We start from the raw sequence: 21,861 nt of genomic DNA on the forward strand, positions 1-21,861 counted from the left end.
ATTAGGAACACCTTCCTAATATTGAGTAGCACCCCCTTTTGCCCTCAGAACAGCCTCAATTCGTTGCAGCGTGGACTCTACAAGGTGTCGAAAGCGTTCCACACCAGGATACTGGCCAATGTACACTCCAATGCTTCCCACCGTTGTCAAGTTGGCTGGATGTCCTTTGCATAGTGAACCATTATTGACACACAGGAAACTTTTGAGTGCAAAAAATCTAGAAGCATTGCAGTTGTTGACACACAAACCGGTGCGCCTGGCATCTACTATTCACCCTCTGAATGGTACACATACACAGTCCATGCCTTAATTGTCTCAAGGCTACAAAATCCTTCTTAAACCTGTCTCCTCCCCTTCATCTATACTGATTGATGTGGATTTAACAAGTGAAATCAATAAGAGATTACAGCTTTCACCTGGATTCACCTGGTCAGTCTATGTCACGCAAAGAGCTAATGTTTTTTACACTCAGTGTATACCAGATAATCTGTCTTCAGCTCCAAACCCCAATAATATTGATTGATAGTTACCATCAGACAACCCTGCCTTTAATTGCATGTACAGATTACAGTCTTTTAACTGGAAAACTCCATTGGACCCCTATTAAAATGAACCCAATTGCCTATGGAGTAATACAACAACTTCATATCCACTCCTATTTTCATGAAACAATGAACAATGATCCTTTTCATGAATGGTATTGATTGACTCTGGCTGAGCCTCCCTCTCCGACTGGCTCTTAAATCCAGTGTGTGTTCCTTTAAATATTCTAATCAATGTGTATGACCTCTAGTGGGAATCATGCAGGCAATTTTCCAACTTCAATACAGCTGGAAACACTCTGTTAATTCTCTCTGCCTTCTCTTCTTCCCTCGCACTCTCGCTTCTCTCATCCTTTCACTTCCTCTTGTGTGTTTCCTTAACCTCTACACCTCCTTCTCTCTCATCCTGCCTTTCTATTCCTCTTCCATCCAGTCTTCTCTCTCTCTCTCTCTCTCTCTCTCTCTCTCTCTCTCTCTCCTCACTCTCTTTTTCCTCCTTTGGATTTCAAATCATGATCCTCTCTGCTGCAAAGAACTCCACCTACTCAGCGCTGCTAATGTAGTCACTGACAGTGCAAGTGTTCTTCCTCCCTCGCTCTTTCCTGCTCTCTCTCTGTTGTGCTCTCTTCTGCTTCTCTCTCTCCTGCTCACACTCTCGCTTTCCCTCGTTCTCTCCTACTCCCCTCCTCTCACTCCCTCTCTCGCCTTTTCCCTGTTCTCTCTCGCACACACACTCTCTCACACACACAAACAAACACACTCTCTCTCATAGCTCCAGTCCCAAATAAATAAAGAGGCACAGAAGGATGTGGGGGAAAGAGAGAGGTTGCTGCTTTAGGAAGAACAATGTTGATGCTACCCAACCTTCTTAATCTCCTACCTGCTTTTGAAAACGTGTGAGGATTAAAGGCGCGTGGCGGTGTTCACACTGGGATTTCTACATCACAAAAAGATGCTCAGTTCTCCCTCTCCTGCCCAAGCCACAGAAAAGAGGACTACTGTTGAGCACTTGTATCCTCCTGTTTCAGTTCTACCTGCCTAACAGTCAGCCCTGCACAGCCACCGGAGGCAATGACAGCCTTGCTGCTCTAGAGCCCCATGGAGCACAGTCCGCTGCTGGATTCCATGCTTTTGTAGATATACATTAGAAGGAATTCCTTTTTAGAAGCCAAACCGAGAGAAAATAAACACTGGCTGCTCATCAGCTCTATGGTTTTCTGACTTGTCCAAGACTGTGATTTTTGGCATCTGACTAAGAGGTAGGTTCTTGCTTTACTTTATCATGTGTTTTTTGGTTTGTTTGTTTTCTGCACTGCATTCTGTTGAAATAACTGTTCTCTTCTTCAGGAAATTATCACACTCAGTGACATTTTGATCAAAGGGAGGGTTTTGCCAAATGTTGTGCAGTTTGATGTATGGTTAGTTTTTAATTGTCTTATTTAAAAAGAAAAAATTTCCCACTTACACTTGGCTCTGTCTTCGGTACTGTTAGAGAGGTTTATGACCAGCTCATTGACACAGATGAATGGTGACATAGATACATTCCCAAAAACATCTAATTCTTCCACATGCAGGATGAGAAGTCAGTTTCAGTCTAGAAAGCTTTAAATATGCTGCTTTATTGCAGTGAGCATAAATAATACTTTAGCATTTCATCTCAGCACGCACATGGTACTTTTATCAAGTCAGGAGTCAAATTAAAATACTGTAAATCATTTGATAATGGATGCAGATTACATGGTACTTGAGAAGGGTGCTTACTCTAGGTGACTGAATAGTTTCTTACAATGAGTATTTGGAGATTTGGGCTCGTGTTTTTTGTCACTGTTATGAATGTTTTCTCATTTGGACACTATGTGATAGTGTCTCCCCAGAAAGAATCCTCTCTCAGTGCAAAAAGGAGAGGGGTTACATACTAGAATGAGACGGTCGGGTGAAGAGAGAGGTGGATTAACATTGGTTATGCCTTCTTCCGTTACTCTCTGATAGTGAGAGATCTCTCTGTACTTTAAGTGACACACATACACACATGAATGCTGGCCTGATGCATATCCCACAGTTCCTTTCTGTATGGAGTTCACACTGTGCAGGATGCATATATGCCCAGAGGGGAGACATGTGTGATCATATACACCTATTCTGTGGCTTGCAACTGCCTGGTGTGCCTGGCCTCGGAGGGAGATAATCTATCCCCAAAATTACTACATTTCACTGGGAATGAATGTGTAATGAGCGCTTGGGGGGCAAGTTGGTATCCTACCCGGCCACTGAAGAGAAATCCCTCCATGTGTCTGAAGGAAATCAATTGACAGACAGAATTACCTACTTTGTTCACCTGCTGAAGATAAGATTGCGCTGTGCTTCCGCCTTTAGCATTGGTCCGGCTCTAGAAAGATGCAGTAGAGGGAACATTGCTGCTCACAGAAGTAGATACTTATTTATGTAAAATACTGACACAAAGTTTGATTTGGGATGTTATAGAGCAGCAGGGGCTGCTCAGTGCAGGGCAACGCTGAGGTTCCTACTGGATTATGATATTGTTGGGGTGAATGTAGAAGATGCTGTGATTACAGAAATGTGGAAAGTGTTTGAGATGGAATTTACACCTTTGATGATGCATACTGCATCATGGTAGGTAAAGTGTTTCGATTTTAACAACTCCTTGTCTGTGACTGTTCATACATAAGCATACGCACACACATGCACAAACACACACAAACAGAGTAAGCACATTAGATTGAAAAGGACATCACCTGAAAGTCTTACGACTTTATTAAATGCCAAAGACAGCAAAGATACCCTTGCCTCACCATTCGATACAGAATTGCCCCTCAAACAACTCAAGCCCTTTTACATATCTGACCTCACTACTCAGTGTTCTTGTTACATTCAGAAAGTTCTGTGTGTGTCATAAAATGAGGAATATGATGTTGATGATATGAATAAAATGCACTTCCTATTCCTGGAACAGACTGTGACTGAGCCAGCCTTTAGGAAATATTTTGTCTTCTTTTTGGGTATTTAAAAAAAGTTTTTTTCTGTTATTGTCAGGCTTCTAGTGAGGTTGAAAAGCAGTCTATTCTGGGTAGGCCTACATTTTCTGTTACTGTGTTTTCTTCTTTTTAACCTTCATTTAACTAGGCAAGTCGGTTAAGAACAAAGTCTTATTTACAATGACGGTCTACCCCGGCCAAACCCTAAGGACGACACTGGGCCAATTGTGCTACGCCCTATGGGACTCCCAATCACGGCCAATTGTGTTACAGCCTGGAATCAAACCATGGTCTGTAGTGACACCTCTAGCACTGAGATGCAGTGCCTTAGACGGCTGCGTCACCTGGGAGCCCTTCTTACTGTAGTATTGAATCATGTTTGGGCCGTGTGAGGAGTAGATATCAACTGTGGTTTGAGGGCAGAGGAAACTGGAGACTGACTTTGCCTTGACTAATGAACAGGCAACCAGATCTCCTCTAATTGGTGGGACTCCACATGCATTTGTGTTTAAAAATGTACAACCGTAAAACCCAGTTAAATAATTACATAATATATACAAAATTATCGCATTTCTGTTGAAGTCCTGCAAGAACAAAACCCTAAGCTGGATGCAGGGTTTCGGAGGAGGAAAGTTCAAACTAAGTCTCAAATAAATGTGAATACATACTTAATGGGGGTTTGCGAAACCATTATGAATAAATAATAAGAGGAGTTGTCCTTTTTTGTTTTTTGAATGGTATCCTTGGATTTAGGAAATAACATAGAAAACACACTTTAATGGTCCTCTGTCTGGTTCTCAATGTACCTATATGCTTCCATTGTCTGTCTGAGGACAATCACAGACCCTGTCTTATGACAACTGTATCTCTCTTATGACAACTGTAACTCTCTCTACTGAATGATTGGTTTGTTTCAGTGAAAACTACTGTCAAGAATTCATGTTTTTTTGCTTTGTATTTGGTTTTTTATTCTCTACTGATAGAAATGGGTGCAAACTTTGTAGATGTGCAAACTTGGCTTTGTACATTACTACAAATATGAATAGCTAGTTATGGAAAATAAGATAAACAGGATTAAAAATATATATATAAATATGTATATATATATTTTATTTTATGACTGTATATAATACAAATCGAGGTGAGGGCGACGGAAATCCATTTGGCGGTTGATCTGTTTCTGTTCTGTGGGTGGCACTGTGTGCTCTTTTCAAAGGAAGGATCTCTCCGGGGCCTTGGGATCCAGGGGGTCGGGGGTGGTCTGCCGGGCATTGGGATGACAACCCAACTCAGGATGAGGAGGGGTTTTAGATGGTGGAATAGTGGTGACCAATTGGAGGTTTACTTAGTAGCAATGCAAATATCATGGAACAGCTATATAGACACTCAATCATCATGTTACCTTTTAATGGTGCGTTTAAAAACATATATTTAATAGATAAATAGAATTTAACCTGTGTCTCATTATGGTGAAATAAGTATAGCCAGTTATAATTGTAATGGCTTACAAGCTGACTACACCGCTCGCGTCACATGCGCGAGCGTTGCAAAATACATTTAGAAATCTATATTATTCAATTATTGCACCCACACTGCTCGCGTGCGCCAACGAGCATCTGCGTTGCCAAGGGCTAAAATAGAAGTCAGTTCTATTTCTGATGCAGATTGTGCTGCAAGTCCTGCCTCTCCCATTTCCTCATTGGTTTATTGAAGAAGGTACCCATGTGCCATCTCCTCATTGGTTATACCCATGTGGGTGACTGAAATACGAACGAGGTCGGTGGCGGTAATGCACCTGATTTATGAAAGTTGCCATTCGCAATATAAAGTCAAGAGAAGAAAAGGCCTAGGAGGAGAGATGACTAGAAACGATTCGGTTGACCGTTATATGTGTGGATGAATTGTCGGAGTAGAGGAGCTTGTGCATTTCAGGTAAAATAACAACTCAATGTTTATATCCCAGGACAAATTAGCTAGCAACAGCAAGCTAGCTAAATAGGACAAATTAGCAAGTGCAAGCTAGCTAAATTGCCATAAAGGTTTAATGCTTTTTGACCTGTCCCCAAATTAATGCAATTGGTTCAGAGGTTGTTTTGATATCTTTAAATGTGTGTCATGATCGCGTTTTGTGTGGGGGGGGAACATAAATGGATGCACGATGGCGCAGATAATAAGAAAAGACAATCAGTATTTACCTGGCTAAAAGAGAAGGAATATAATATCTATTGTTTACAGGAAACTCATTCAACAATTTTAGATGAAGTTTTGTGGAAAAAGGACTGGGGGGGTCAAAATATATTTCTCCCAAGGGCAAAGAAATTCAAAAGGGGTGATAATATTAATTAACAGTCATTTTGATCCAAAAGTGAAAATTGTCCAAACAGATCATCAAGGTAGATGGATTATTTTAAATATGTTAATGGTCGATAAACAGATATGGTTTATTAACCTATACGGTCCAAATAATGATGATCCAAGCTCCTTTGAAAATATACACTACCGTTCAATAGTTTGGGATCACCTAGAAATGTCCTGGTTTTTGAAAGAAAAGCACATTTCTTGTCCATTAAAATAACTTCAAATTGATCAGAAATACAGTGTAGACATTCTTAATCTTGTAAATGAATATTGTAGCTTTTTATGGAATATCTACATACGTGTACAGAGGCCCATTATCAGAAACCATCACTCCTGTGTTCCAATGGCACATTGTGTTAGCTAATCCATGTTTATCATTTTAAAAGGCTAATTGATCATTAGAAAACCCTTTTACAATTATGTTAGCACAGCTGAAAACTGTGACAGTAAACAATCAACAGTGAAGAGGCGACCCTGGGATGCTGGCCTTCTAGGCAGACTTCCCTTGTCCAGGGTCTGTGTTCTTTTGCCCATCTTAATCTTTTCTTTTTATTGGCCAGTCTGAAATATGGCTATTTCTTTGCAAATCTGCCTAGAAGGCCAGCATCCCGGTGTCGCCTCTTCACTGTTGACCTTGAGACCGGTGTTTTGCGGGTATTATTTAATGAAGCTGCCAGTTGAGGACTTGTGAGGTGTCTGTTTCTCAAACTTGACACTCTAATGTACTTGTCCTCTTGCTCAGTTGTGCACCGGGGCCTCCCACTCCTCGTTCTATTCTGGTTAGCGCCAGTTTGTACGAGTTCTTCAGTTTCTTGGCAATGTCTTGCATGGAATTTTGGGAACTCCTTCAATACTGTTGGAAAAGCATTCCTCATGAAGCTGGTTGAGAGAATGCCAAGAGTGTGCAAAGCAGTCATCAAGGCAAAGGGTGGCTACTTTGAAGAATCATAAATACATTTTGATTTGTTTAACACTTTTTTGATTATTACTCGATTCCATATATGTTATTTCATAGTTGTGATGTCTTCACTATTATTCTACAATGTTGAAAATAGTCAAAATAAAGAAAAACCCCTGAATGAGTAGGTGTGTCCAAACTTTTGACTGGTACTGTATGTCAAATGATTGATACACTTGATAAAGATGAGCAAAAATGACTATAATTTCAATATTTTTTAGCATACAATATAGCTCAGTGTATTAATTATTTATTGCATATATTATTTTATACTAATACAATTGCTCAGAGAAAAATATATTTTGTTTAGGTAGCACATTTTTTTAAATTAACAATTTTTTTCTTAAAAGGTTGGGGTCAAGTTTCAGCATCCCCAGGATCAGTGGAAGCAAAATAATCCCATAACATCAAAGATCCACCTCCATATTTTACAGTGGGTATGGGGTTCATTTCTGCTAATGCATTCTCATTATGACGTCAAACCCCTCACTAGTGCACTGGGCCAAAGAGCTCTGTTTTCATGTAATCTGACCAAAGCACGGATTCCAATTCAAGTGCCAATGCCATTTAGCAAACGTGTTGCATGACATGAAAATAGAGCTCTTTGACCATGCACACGTGGAAGGATTCTGTATAGAGGAATGGTCTAAGATCCCTCCCAATTCGTTCTCCAACTCATAAAGCATTTTAGAAAAAGGCCCAGTGCCGTTATCCTCACAAGGTGAGCAATTGAAAGTTATTGAAAATAGTGGTGTCACTGTTTTTACCCTGACCTTTTTGAGAAAAAAGGTATTACTTGTTATTCAAAATCTCTTTCTCTGAGAAACTGTGTTAGATTAAAATAATATAATCCTCCCCCCCCAAAAAAATGTGCATACAATATAGCTCAGTATTTGAATTATTTATTTTATACAGTCATTTTTTATCATCCTTATCAAGGGTGTCAATGATTTTGGACCCCACTGTACATACAGTGTGTGTGTGTGTACATTTGTCTATGTGTGTGTGTTTGTGATGGTGTACTCACAGTGTCTGTGTGTGTGTTGTCGCGCGTGTGCATCCATATCTGAATGTGTTTGCTTCAACAAATGTACACCTTTATTATTATTCATGAGTCATTCTCTAAGGCAACAAGACATTTTACAACCTGCTGACAATGTTCACATCATGCTTGTGTTGCCATTTAGATGAATGTGGTGCTGCATTGTGTTTTTAAGGCACTGAAACTTTGTCATGAGCAATTTCAATTATTCCCAGAGATACAATCTGTCCTCAAATTCCGATAATGCTAGTATTTTTTAAATGTTGCCTTTATTTAACTTGGCAAGTCAGTTAAGAACAAATTCTTATTTTCAATGACAGCCTAGGAACAGTGGGTTCAGGGGCCGAACGACAGATTTGTAACTTGTCAGCTGGGGGATCCAATCTTGCAACCTTGCGATTACTAGTCCAAGGCTCTAACCACTAGGCTACGTAAACATTCTTCTAATGTGGCTTTGTTTACACATGCAGCTCAATTCTGATATATATTTTTTTCAAATCAGTCTTTTGACCAATCAGATTAGACTGAAAAAGATCTGATGTGAAAAGATAGGATGTGATTGGTCAAAAGACCCATTAGTGGAAAGTATATTATATTTGGGCTTCCTATGTAAAAGCAGCTTATGTGAAATACTGCTTTCGGTCCCAATTAACAGCACAGATCTTACAAGCTGAAAAGCCCTAAACGGGTCAAACAGTTGCAGGGTCTATGCGTATGACAGTGTATACACAGTGTAATTAAACTGTACAAACATGATATTACCATGTTGTTACTATATAAGGCATACAAGCATTTCGCTACACCCGCAATAACATCTGCTAAACACGTGTATGTATCCAATAAAATTTGATTCAGACCCCTTCACTTTTTTCCACATTTTGGTACATTACAGCCTCATTCTAAAACGTATTAACTCATTTTTCCCTCATCAATCTACACACCATACTCCATAAGGACAAAGCAAAAACAGTTAGAAATGTTAGCAAATGAATAAAAACTTTTTTTTTAAATGATATCACATTTACATAGGTATTCAGACCCTTTACTTAGCAACTTTGGCAGCGATTACACCCTTGGGTCTTCTTCGGTATGATTGGGAACCGTATTTAGGTAGCCTGAGTTCGCTTTGTCTTTCGTGGGTGATTGTTCCTGTCTCTGTGTAGTTTCACCAGATAGGTTTCACATTCCGTTTGTTGTTTTTGTATTTATAAGTTATTTCATGTATCGCCGTTTTCTTCATTAAAGATCATGATTAACCACCACGCTGCATTTCGGTCTGACTCTCTTTCGGCAAACGAAGAACGCCGTTACACTTACCCTGTGATAATCATTTCTTTTTTTAAAAGCTGTTATGAAAAGAAAATCTCAAATACATTTAAGTACAATATATAAAAAAATATATTTTGTTTTTGTTATCTAATGTTTTTTCTTAACGATTCTGGTGATTTTTATATTCAAAATCTCAACATTTGCTAAAACTGCATCAAAACCTCAGGAAAGGTGCTAGCATCCCTTGACTTTAACTGAACAAAACTAGCTAGCTAGCTTTTGGAGGGTTCGAAGAGTGGACCGTCAACTATAATAATAGACGTGACTTTATTCATGACAGGCAAGGCAACCACCATCTCCATCATTGCTGCTCAGGAATGCGAACAGTGAGTACTGAACTGTCTGAAACGTCATTACCATTACCCAGGCTTTTACACATCTTAGACATTTACTTTTGCTTTGTGGATGTAGTTAGTGGGAATGGGGCTTCTCCCGCCGCTCAATGCGGGCCAAAGACTTGGCTTCTACAAGATGGAAGCGACTAACTAAACTACATCCATTTTATGTGTATGGCTGCCTTGCAGTATGCATGCAGAATAAAATCATGGATATGGGGTTCTGCTGTGACTTCTAAAATGTTGTCACTGAGAGTGAAGGACACATGAATGGACATAATTTACAAGTAAATGTAGGCCTAAATGCTTTTTCGTTTGCAATTTGTGGGTTAGGCTCCTGTTGAATCATGAGAATAGACAACATCCCTTTGAATGCATTTGATTTATCAAACTAAAATGTAATTTTGGTTAGACTAACATTTTGAACTTTTCTAACATTTTGAACTTTTCTAACATTTTGAACTGCATTTTTCAGTCATTTTTATTTTTTATATATAATGTGTGTGTAATAATACTTCACATAATAACATTATTTTGTGTCTGTGTTTGCACGCGCCACTCATTGAAAGACTTGTAAATCCATTGTGAAAGGTTTGCGTCTTGAAATATTTGGATGAAATCAGTCCATATATTTCTCACCTATCAGTTGTGGATGCTACATCGGTCTATGGCAGAGTTGAGTTGAGCAGTGTGTCATTATGTCGGATGATGGGAAATATGTATGTTGCCATCAGAGGCTATCTGGCAATTCCACACCAGCGGGAGTGGAAAATAATGTTGGTATCTCAATTCTCACACAGGAATTTCATTGGTAGGAAGGATGTTTAACATTTTTATCACAAACCATTTTTGAGAATATCCTGATGAAAGTGGCCATTTTAAACAATTTTTAGACCTATACATTCCCTCCTGTAAGACCCGATGATCAATGAACTTTAGTTTACGATTGTAACCATTGTAACCACAGCATATTCGTCAGAAGCCTTATTACACTACGCCAGCCATGACTGGCTGGGCGTCGAGGCATGTGCATCGGGGAAGGTTGTCCCTCCTACCCTATAAAGGGCCCAATGCAGCATATCTAAGTCATTCAAAAATAAGCCACACCTCTTCCTCACTCATACTATCAGAGAACCGGGTTACAGTCGTAACCTAAAGTTATCTTTCAAGTATTTGTTTCGGTATTTGACTTATGGCTTATACTGACTCCTGTATTGTCAGACACACTTATCCTGACGACCGACACGTCCTGCAGGTCAACACCAAGAGCTGGTGGGGATTGAGCCACGCCTGTGTGTTCGGTTTCAGATTCCCCGGCAGGAGGCTTGGTGGCCTGGCCTGAGGGGATAAATTAATCTTCATCTCCATCCGATTATTCCAAAAGGAGCCCGTCGGAAAACCCTGAAAACCCTGCGTGACTCGCTAGCCTGAGATGGAGGCTCTTCACAGAGATGAAGGCACAGTGTGGACAGGAGCCGGGGGAGGCTAATGCTTCCTGGGCATGTTGCAGCCCAAGGCATGCAGAGAACACCAAGTGGGTGTCCTTGGCCAATATCTTATTTCCACAGGAGCAGATTCGTCCCGGGAGCTTCACCTCGTTTGGGTTGGGAGATGCTTGGATGCTATGTTTTTAGTTGTCAGAAAAAAACTAGCGTGTTAGGCTAGTCTGATAGCTAGCGATTAGAGTTTGTTATCTCTGACAGTGACACTCGGTGAGATGGCCGGATACCATTATCGAAAGGAGTTGTTAGAAAATATATCTTGGTGTAGCTAATAAAAACTTTTCTTGTCAAAGTAAAAATAAAAAATAAAAACAAGCTAGCTAGCTAGCGCGGTGGCAAGCTTGCCGATGACTAGTCACTGTTTGGATACAGCTATCTTGGTCGTGAAGGAATTAGCCGTGTCACAGCTGAACCTGTTCTTCTCTCAAATTATTTTCCTCTAGCTGTGGTGAAGGGAAAGGAAAATTGTCACCACCGCACAATCCCGAGAATAGCGCCCGGTGAGTGAGTTGTATGCTTATGTTGGTGGACAGTTGAGCTATTTCTGGAAAATTCAGTCTTGTCAAGGTAAGCTTTCTGATGAAAATTGAGCAGAGGTTTGATTGACTTAGAGACGCTGCATAGTTGGGCCCTGTATAGGGTAGAAGGGACACCCTTCCCAGACGCACACGTCTCGTCCCAATCATGGCTGGTGTAGTGTAATATACATTTTCTGATGAATAAGCTGGGGGCATATCCCATAATGAAATACCGAAATAAATACTTGAAAGAGAACCATACAGATGGTTCCTCCTTTAAAAGTTGCGAGCTTGCACCGCAGGACTTAGAGGTACCCAGCGTCACGGCTTCATTGCTCCAGACCACCACAAGGGGGAATTATGCATTTGGATCCCAATGTTTTTATATGACCAATCACATCGAGTGGTTCCAATGACAAATTTTGACATAAGCTACTGGTCCCTGGTGGCGTTCTTCAACAAAGATGGCTGACAAAACATTACCTAAGTAGTTATAACATCATAACAAGTCAAGCTAAAAATGTACAATTGAGAGGAATATGTTAGTTAGCATAGAGACAAACGTTTGTGCATATTTTTGTCATGAAGTTAATTTTTGAAAAGCACTATTTCGAAAGTTATCTGACTAGCTAACATTAGCCAGCTAGCTAGTGTTAGGAGAATGAATTTGTCATTTCTGTTGTTCAATGATTTAGGGACTCCTGAGAAAATCAGCAAAACAAGCTGTTGTCTTGCGAAACAGTGGATGTAAAGAATCTAGCTAGCTAAAGCATTTACTGCAAATTGAATGTACAATTGTGTAAGCTTGCCTTGCAATGCAGCTGAAGTAACATAGCTAGCTAGCTATTTACTTGCTTATTGAAACGGTCTGAATTTACAAACTGACAATCTGACAATGCTCTGAATGTATGAGCGTCACATAAACCTAGAGATTTTTTCATTTTTCATGGAATAGAAACAGTATAATATAAATCAAAAATAATTAAGCAAGTACCTGTCAAAGGTTTGAACATACATACAGTTGAAATCAGAAGTTTACATTCGTTTTTCAACCACTCCACAAATTTCTTGTTAATTCTTATGGCTGCAATCCCATTAACGGGATGATATGACAACATCCAGTGAAAGTGCAGGGCGCCAATTCCAAAACATCAAAAATCTCATAATTAAAATTCCTCAAACATACATATATCTCATAAGATTTTAAAGCTAATCTTGTTGTTAATCCCACCACATTGTCCGATTTCAAATATGCTTTACAGCATTATGTTAGGTCACCACTTGGCCACAGAAAAACACAGCCATTTTTCCAGCCAAAGATTTTCCAGCCAGAGTCACAAAAACCACAACTAGAGATAAAATGAATCACTAACCTTTGACTTCATAGGCAATTAGGCACTTTCCCATGTTTACTACAGTATGTATTGTAGACTGCACAGTAGCCTAATAAATAAATAAACACATTTTGTTAATAAAGTAATGATAAAAGATACTCTTTCAAAATGCAGATGTTGATTTAGTTATGGATCCATAACAAATTACTATGGAAATAAATATCACCGATTCACATAAATATTGGAACAAAGTTGTCTAATGAAGGAAAACAATTTAGAATCCTCCAATCCTGTAGCCTACTCCCAACAATCACATTGTACAGCGCCATATTTTCCATTCCATCCTAATGGAAACCCTGAGGGTTTAGTTTTTCTCTGAATAGAAACACCATAATATTAATCAAATTAATTTAGCCACATTTCTTAAAATGAATTCCATATACTATGTTATTACAAAAAAAGCTTTTAAATTCTCTGGTAATGCCAATACGGAGTACTATCAAATGCTTCTCCAAGATTACCTCTGGTGGTAAAACTAGCAATAATAAATGTCTGAGAATTAAATGACGTGCCACAGAATGCTGCAGGAGCACACAAGGTGTGACGCAGAATGACTCAACTTTTAAAGGAGGAACTACTGTACATAATACAGAAAACATATTGATGTCATTATACTCCTTATAGTGTGCTCTAAAATATGGAGTATGTTTTGATTCTGAAATACACATTTTCAGACTAATTTATTCAAGATTAAAGATATGTATATTAACCATTTACTGCATTGGGCAAATCAGTGTCACACAGAGTGTTTCTTGGGAGTCTTAAACAAATCTCCTTTGAAACAAAAGTATACACCTCACACACATGACTATGGGCTTAAAATGAGGAAGACACTTGTATCATGTCAGATATAGAGTTGAAATGTATTACATTTTGAGGTTGCATCACAATATTGCACTTTATATATATACTGCATTGGGCAAAAATATTTTTTGCTCCTGCTGGCGGAATCACTTTATCGCTTGTGTATTTTGGCTACTGTACATTGATATTTACATTTGGTGAAAGATTTGTGTAATTTGCAGTTAATAGCCTATGTCACTGTGGTTGTTGGAGCTGTTGTATGATGAACTTGGGTTTCATCAGATTCATCTTTGAGAAAATCAGTCTTTGATAATAGCCCGTGCTTACCCAGCCACGATCTCACTGCACATCACTAGTGTATGTGCAGGCGTGTGTGTGTATGTATGTGTCTATGTGTGCATTTGTGTGTTTGTGTGCGTGTGTCTGTGTGTATGTTCCTGCTTAGTGTGCACTTGGTACCGTTTACAGGGATGAGAAAACCAGACACAGGGGCCCTTTGAGTTGTGGAGAAAATTAAATGAGTCAGGAAGCAAATTCATAAATTATTTGATTTCCATCTCCAGGCGTGAGCCACTGAATTCTCTGGTATAACAAACTCAGCACAAGTGCCTCTGGCACGCAGTTAAGTGCACAATAATGCAGCATATCATTTTAATGCAGATTCTCCCAGCAAGGGTAATGGAACAGCAGTTGCGTTGGCAGCATTGACAGCATCTGGGTAATATTTGTTTTCTGAATTTAGATGCTACTTTTTAACATGGCTGATTATTCCAACATTCTACTCTGTAAGTAGCCTACATTTGCAAGCTCATGTGTATATTTTGTTGTATACTGGAGGGCAGAAAAAGCTAAAGAAATATGTAACGTGACACTAATGCTGTCAGGCTTCATGGATAATATTGACTTTATGAGCGATGGCGTAGCAGTAAGTCGTCCTGTCGTGTCCCTGTATATATCGTTTCTTTTTTGTTTTTTACATATTTTTCTCTGCATATCTCTTTAAAAACTCTCCAAATACTCTCCTGCAACCCGCCTCACCCAATGTAGCTATTATTCCTAAAGTATTTATATTTACTTCGGAACCCCTCAACTGAAGCTAGCCAGCTAACCACCAGCTATGCTAGCAGTCTTCAGCTAACCGGTCATCAGCTAACCTGTAGTTCGGAAAGCTCTCGCCAGTTCGAACAACGCGACTCTAACCAGAGCATAACGGACCTATTTATTTTTCATCCCCGGATTCCCACCGCAAACGGAACATTTTTCAGCTGGATTTTTCAGCTGGATCTTCACAACTAGCTATCTGGCTAGCGTTTCCACCCACTTAGCTTGAAGCTAGCCCGGCCTGCGCACCTGTGCTACCACCGTAGCATACTCCTGAGCTACAATACCCGGGCCCATGACCGGTCTATCGATGTCACCGCATGAAGAGGAATAAACAGACTCACCCCATCGCGACGTCCCCCAAAGGCTAACTCTCTAGCCCTCGCTATCTCCAAGCTTGCTAATTCGGCCTGCTAACTGCTAGCTTGTCCAGCTCCGGTCCGCTAACTGCTACCTTGTCTAGCCCGGGCCTACAAACTGTTAGCTTGTTAGCACAGGCCTGCTAACCGCCTGAATCGCCGCGTCCCAAACGCTCACCGGACCCATATTTACTTTCTATCTCTTTTGACTTTGAATTTGTTTATACCTTCCGGAAACCTGCCTCACCCAATGTGATACGGAATCGCTATTATTTTTTTTATTTTTAGAACACACTCAAGAACCTCCAGAAGCTAACCAGCTAACTAGCTACAAGCTATTTAGTCATTGTTAGTTTTTTTTTACCTGGATAACACTCGCCAGTCCAGCTTCCCTGCCCCATCCACCGCTGCCCCCTGGACACTGATCTCTTGGCTACATAGCTGATGCACGCTGGACTGTCCATTAATCACGGTACTCCATTCTGCTTGTTTGTTTTATCTGTTGGCCCCGTTGCCTAGTCTACGCCATTTTACCTGCTGTTGTTGGGCTAGCTGATTAGCTGTTGTCTCACCTACTGTTTTAGCTAGCTTTCCCAATTCAACACCTGTGATTACTGTATGCCTCGCTGTATGTCTGTCTCAAATGTCAATATGCCTTGTATACTGTTGTTCAGGTTAGTTATCATTGTTTTAGTTCACAATGGAGCCCCTAGTTCCACTCTTCATACCCCTGATAACTCCTTTGTCCCACCTCCCACACATGCGGTGACCTCACCCATTACTACCAGCATGTCCAGAGATACAACCTCTCTCATCATCACCCAGTGCCTGGGCTTACCTCCGCTGTACCCGCACCCCATCATACCCCTGTCTGCGCATTATGCCCTGAATATATTCTACCATGCCCAGAAACCTGCTCCTCTTATTCTCTGTCCCCAACGCTCTAGGCGACCAGTTTTGATAGCCTTTAGCCGCACCCTCATACTACTCCTTCTCTGTTCCGCGGGTGATGTGGAGGTAAACCCAGGCCCTACATGTCCCCAGGCACCCTCATTTGTTGACTTCTGTGATCGAAAAAGCCTTGGTTTCATGCATGTCAACATCAGAAGCCTCCTCCCTAAGTTTGTTTTACTCACTGCTTTAGCACACTCTGCTAACCCTGATGTCCTTGCTGTGTCTGAATCCTGGCTCAGGAAGGCCACCAAAAATTCAGATTTCCATACCCAACTATAACATCTTCCGTCAAGATAGAACTGCCAAAGGGGGAGGAGTTGCAGTCTACTGCAGAGATAGCCTGCAAAGTAATGTCATACTTTCCAGGTCCATACCCAAACAGTTCGAACTACTAATTTTGAAAATTACTCTCTCCAGAAATAAGTCTCTCACGGTTGCCGCCTGCTACCGACCCCCCTCAGCTCCCAGCTGTGCCCTGGACACCATTTGTGAATTGATCGCCCCCCATCTAGCTTCAGAGTTTGTTCTGTTAGGTGACCTAAACTGGGATATGCTTAACACCCCGCCAGTCCTACAATCTAAGCTAGATACCCTCAATCTCACACAAATCATCAAGGAACCCACCAGGTACAACCCTAACTCTGTAAACAAGGGCACCCTCATAGACGTCATCCTGACCAACTGGCCCTCCAAATACACCTCCGCTGTCTTCAACCAGGATCTCAGCGACCACTGCCTCATTGCCTGTATCCGCTACGGAGCCGCAGTCAAACGACCACCCCTCATCACTGTCAAACGCTCCCTAAAACACTTCTGTGAGCAGGCCTTTCTAATCGACCTGGCCCGGGTATCCTGGAAGGACATTGACCTCATCCCGTCAGTTGAGGATGCCTGGTCATTCTTTAAAAGTAACTTCCTCACCATTTTAGATAAGCATGCTCCGTTCAAAAAATGCAGAACTAAGAACAGATACAGCCCTTGGTTCACCCCAGACCTGACTGCCCTCGACCAGCACAAAAACATCCTGTGGCGGACTGCAATAGCATCGAATAGTCCCCATGATATGCAACTGTTCAGGGAAGTCCGGAACCAATACACGCAGTCAGTCAGGAAAGCTAAGGCCAGCTTCTTCAGGCAGAAGTTTGCATCCTGTAGCTCCAACTCCAAAAAGTTCTGGGACACTGTGAAGTCCATGGAGAACAAGAGCACCTCCTCCCAGCTGCCCACTGCACTGAGGCTAGGTAACACGGTCACCACTGATAAATCCATGATTATCGAAAACTTCAATAAGCATTTCTCAACGGCTGGCCATGCCTTCGCCTGGCTACTTCAACCTCGGCCAACAGCTCCGCCCCCCCCCGAAGCTCCTCGCCCAAGCCTCTCCAGGTTCTCCTTTACCCAAATCCAGATAGCAGATGTTCTGAAAGAGCTGCAAAACCTGGACCCGTACAAATCAGCTGGGCTTGACAATCTGGACCCTCTATTTCTGAAACTATCTGCCACCATTGTCGCAACCCCTATTACCAGCCTGTTCAACCTCTCTTTCATATCGTCTGAGATCCCCAAGGATTGGAAAGCTGCCGCAGTCATCCCCCTCTTCAAAGGGGGAGACACCCTGGACCCAAACTGTTACAGACCTATATCCATCCTGCCCTGCCTATCTAAGGTCTTCGAAAGCCAAGTCAACAAACAGGTCACTGACCATCTCGAATCCCACCGTACCTTCTCCGCTGTGCAATCTGGTTTCCGAGCCGGTCATGGGTGCACCTCAGCCACACTCAAGGTACTAAACGATATCATAACCGCCATCGATAAAAGACAGTACTGTGCAGCCGTCTTCATCGACCTTGCCAAGGCTTTCGACTCTGTCAATCACCATATTCTTATCGGCAGACTCAGTAGCCTCGGTTTTTCGGATGACTGCCTTGCCTGGTTCACCAATTACTTTGCAGACAGAGTTCAGTGTGTCAAATCGGAGGGCATCCGGTCCTCTGGCAGTCTCTATGGGGGTGCCACAGGGTTCAATTCTCGGGCCGACTCTTTTCTCTGTGTATATCAATGATGTTGCTCTTGCTGCGGGCGATTCCCTGATCCACCTCTACGCAGACGACACCATTCTATATACTTTCGGCCCGTCTTTGGACACTGTGCTATCTAACCTCCAAACAAGCTTCAATGCCATACAACACTCCTTCCGTGGCCTCCAACTGCTCTTAAACGCTAGTAAAACCAAATGCATGCTTTTCAACCGGTCGCTGCCTGCACCCGCATGCCCGACTAGCATCACCACCCTGGATGGTTCCGACCTAGAATATGTGGACGTCTATAAGTACCTAGGTGTCTGGCTAGACTGCAAACTCTCCTTCCAGACTCATATCAAACATCTCCAATCGAAAATCAAATCAAGAGTCGGCTTTCTATTCCGCAACAAAGCCTCCTTCACTCACGCCGCCAAGCTTACCCTAGTAAAACTGACTATCCTACCGATCCTCGACTTCGGCGATATCATCTACAAAATGGCTTCCAACACTCTACTCAGCAAACTGGATGCAGTCTATCACAGTGCCATCCGTTTTGTCACTAAAGCACCTTATACCACCCACCACTGCGACTTGTATGCTCTAGTCGGCTGGCCCTCGCTACATATTCGTCGCCAGACCCACTGGCTCCAGGTCATCTACAAGTCCATGCTAGGTAAAGCTCCGCCTTATCTCAGTTCACTGGTCACGATGGCAACACCCATCCGTAGCACGCGCTCCAGCAGGTGTATCTCACTGATCATCCCTAAAGCCAACACCTCATTTGGCCGCCTTTCGTTCCAGTACTCTGCTGCCTGTGACTGGAACGAATTGCAAAAATCGCTGAAGTTTCCCTCACCAACTTCAAACATCAGCTATCTAAGCAGCTAACCGATCGCTGCAGCTGTACATAGTCTATTGGTAAATAGCCCACCCTTTTTCACCTACCTCATCCCCATACTGTTTTTATTTATTTACTTTTCTGCTCTTTTGCACACCAATATCTCTACCTGTACATGACCATCTGATCATTCATCACTCCAGTGTTAATCTGCAAAATTGTAATTATTTGCCTACCTCCTCATGCCTTTTGCACACATTGTATATAGACTCCCCCTTTGTTTTCTACTGTGTTATTGACTTGTTAATTGTTTACTCCATGTGTAACTCTTTGTTGTCTGCTCACACTGCTATGCTTTATCTTGGCCAGGTCGCAGTTACAAATGAGAACTTGTTCTCAACTAGCCTACCTGGTTAAATAAAGGTGAAATAAAAATAAAAATAAATAAAAAATTTACCTGTTGAATGGATGGCTGCTTTGACTAATGAGCTTCTGAGATTTCATTTTCTTAACTCTTGGTTTTCAGTGGACAAAATTAAAATATCTACGAAGGGAGGGATGAGAAATGGATAATTATTGAAAACGTTGTCAAATCCCTGTGGGCATATTGCAGGCTTTATGGGAACATTTGTCAACACAGGTTTTTTTCTCCCTCTCTTTAACCAAGGCATTTGTTTCTCTCATGTATTCCATGTACAGTTCCAGTCAAAAGTTTGGACACACCTACTCATTCAAGGGTTTTTCTTGACTTTGACTATTTTCTACATTGTAGAATAATAATGAAGACATCAAAATTATGAAATAACACATATGTAGTAACCAAAAAAGTGTTAAACAAATCTAAATATAATTGAGATTTGAGATTCTTCAAAATAAAATTTTGTTCTTAACTGACTTGCCTAGTAAAATAAATGTTTTTTTAAAGTAGCCACCCTTTGCATTGATGACAGCTTTGCACACTCTTGGCATTCTCTCAACCAGCTTCATGAGGAGTGCTTTTTCAACACTCTTGAAGGAGTTCCCACAAATCCTGAACACTTGTTGACTGCTTTTCCTTCACTCTGTGGTCCAACTCATCCCAAACCATCTCAATTGTCTTGAGGTCGGGTGATTGTAGAGGCCAGGTCATCTGATACAGCACTCCATCACTCTCCTTGGTCAAATAGCCCTTACACAGCCTGGAGGTGTGTTTTTGGTCATTGTCCTGTTGAAAAACGAATGATAGTCCCACTATTCGCAAACCAGATGGGATGGCGTATCGCTGCAGATTGCTGTGGCAGCCATCCTGGTTAAGTCTTCCTTGAATTCTAAATAAATCACTGACAGTGTCATCAGCAAAGCATTCCCACACCATCACACCTCCTCCTCCATGCTTCACGGTGGGAACCACACATGCGGAGATCATCCATTCACCTACTCTGCGTCTCACAAAGACATGACGGTTGGAACTAAAAATCTCAAATTTGGACTAATCAGAACAAAGGACAAATTTCCGCCAGTCTAATGTTCGTTGATCGTGTTTCTTGACCCAAGCAAGTCTCTTCTTATTACTGGTGTTCTTTAGTAGTGGTTTCTTTGCAGCAATTCAACCGTGAATGCCTGATTCATGCAGTCTCCTCTGAACTGTTGATGTTGAGATTAGTCTGTTACTTGAACTCTGTGAAGCATTTATTTTGGCTGCAATCTGAGGTGCAGATAACTCTAATGAACCTATCCTCTGCAGCAGAGGTAACTCTGGGTTTTCCTTTCCTGTGGCGGTCATCACGAGAGCCAGTTTCATCATAGCGCTGGATGTTTTTTGCGACTGCACTTGAAAAAACGTGCAAAGTTCTTGACATTTTCTGGATTGACTGAGCTTCATGTCTTATAGTAATGATGGACTGTTGTTTTTCTCTGCTTATTTGAGCTGTTCTTGCCATAAAATTGACTTGGTCTATTACTAAATAGGGCTATCTTCTGTATAACACCCGACCTTGTCAAAACACAACTGATTGGATCAAATGCATTAAGAAGGTAAGAAATTCCACAAGTTAACTTTTAACAAGGCACACCTGTTAATTGAAATGCATTCCAGGTGACTACCTCATGAAGGTGGTTGAGAGAATGCCAAGAGTGTGCAAAGCTGTCATTAGGCAAAGGGTGGCTACTTTGAAGAATCTCAATATTAAAATATATTTTGATGTAACACTTTTTTTTGGGTTACTACATGATTCCATATGTGTTTTTTCACAATTTTTATGTTTTCACTATTAATCTACAATGTAGAAAATAGCAAAAATAAAGAAAAACCCTAGAATGAGTAGTTGTGTCCATACTTTTGGCTGGTACTGTATATGCACACTTCTTTCTCATTCACAAGTATACGTTTATTGTCACATGCAGTGAAATGCTTAACTTGTATACTATACCAACAGTGCAGTAATCAATATAAAAATAATATAACAAATAACAAAAAAATGTATATATAACAAAGAAAACACGTGGAATAAGAAATAATCGTGGAAGCTATATAGAGGGTCAGTTTCAATACCACATTTACAATGTGCAGGGACACTTGAGTAGTTTGAGGTAGATATATAGGTGGGGGATTTGGATAAATGACTGGAAGCAGGATAAATAATAATAGTACTTACGTTCTGAAATCTTTCTCTGATTTATCATCTAAATGGTCCCAGAGATAACATGAAGTGTATTTTTGTTAGAAAAAAATCATTTTTCATATCATACAAAGTAGAGGTCGACCGATTATGATTTTTCAACACCGATACCGATTATTGGAGGACCATTGTAATAATGACAATTACAACAATACT

The 21,861-nt window shown here is 41.1% G+C and overlaps 1 protein-coding gene across 1 annotated transcript in view; it reads left to right on the forward strand.

Annotated features, from left to right (window-relative positions):
• Nucleotides 1–1,144: 1,144 nt before the first annotated feature.
• sgcd (sarcoglycan, delta (dystrophin-associated glycoprotein)) overlaps nt 1,145–21,861 on the forward strand; it is a 249,171-nt gene continuing 228,454 nt past the window's right edge. The window contains exon 1 of the mRNA XM_031807877.1: nt 1,145–1,801. The gene's annotated coding sequence lies outside the window, so the exon portion shown is untranslated. The remainder of the gene's footprint in view (nt 1,802–21,861) is intronic.

The sequence above is a fragment of the Oncorhynchus kisutch genome, linkage group LG28, assembly GCF_002021735.2.
Source record: "Oncorhynchus kisutch isolate 150728-3 linkage group LG28, Okis_V2, whole genome shotgun sequence".
Lineage (NCBI taxonomy): Eukaryota > Metazoa > Chordata > Actinopteri > Salmoniformes > Salmonidae > Oncorhynchus > Oncorhynchus kisutch.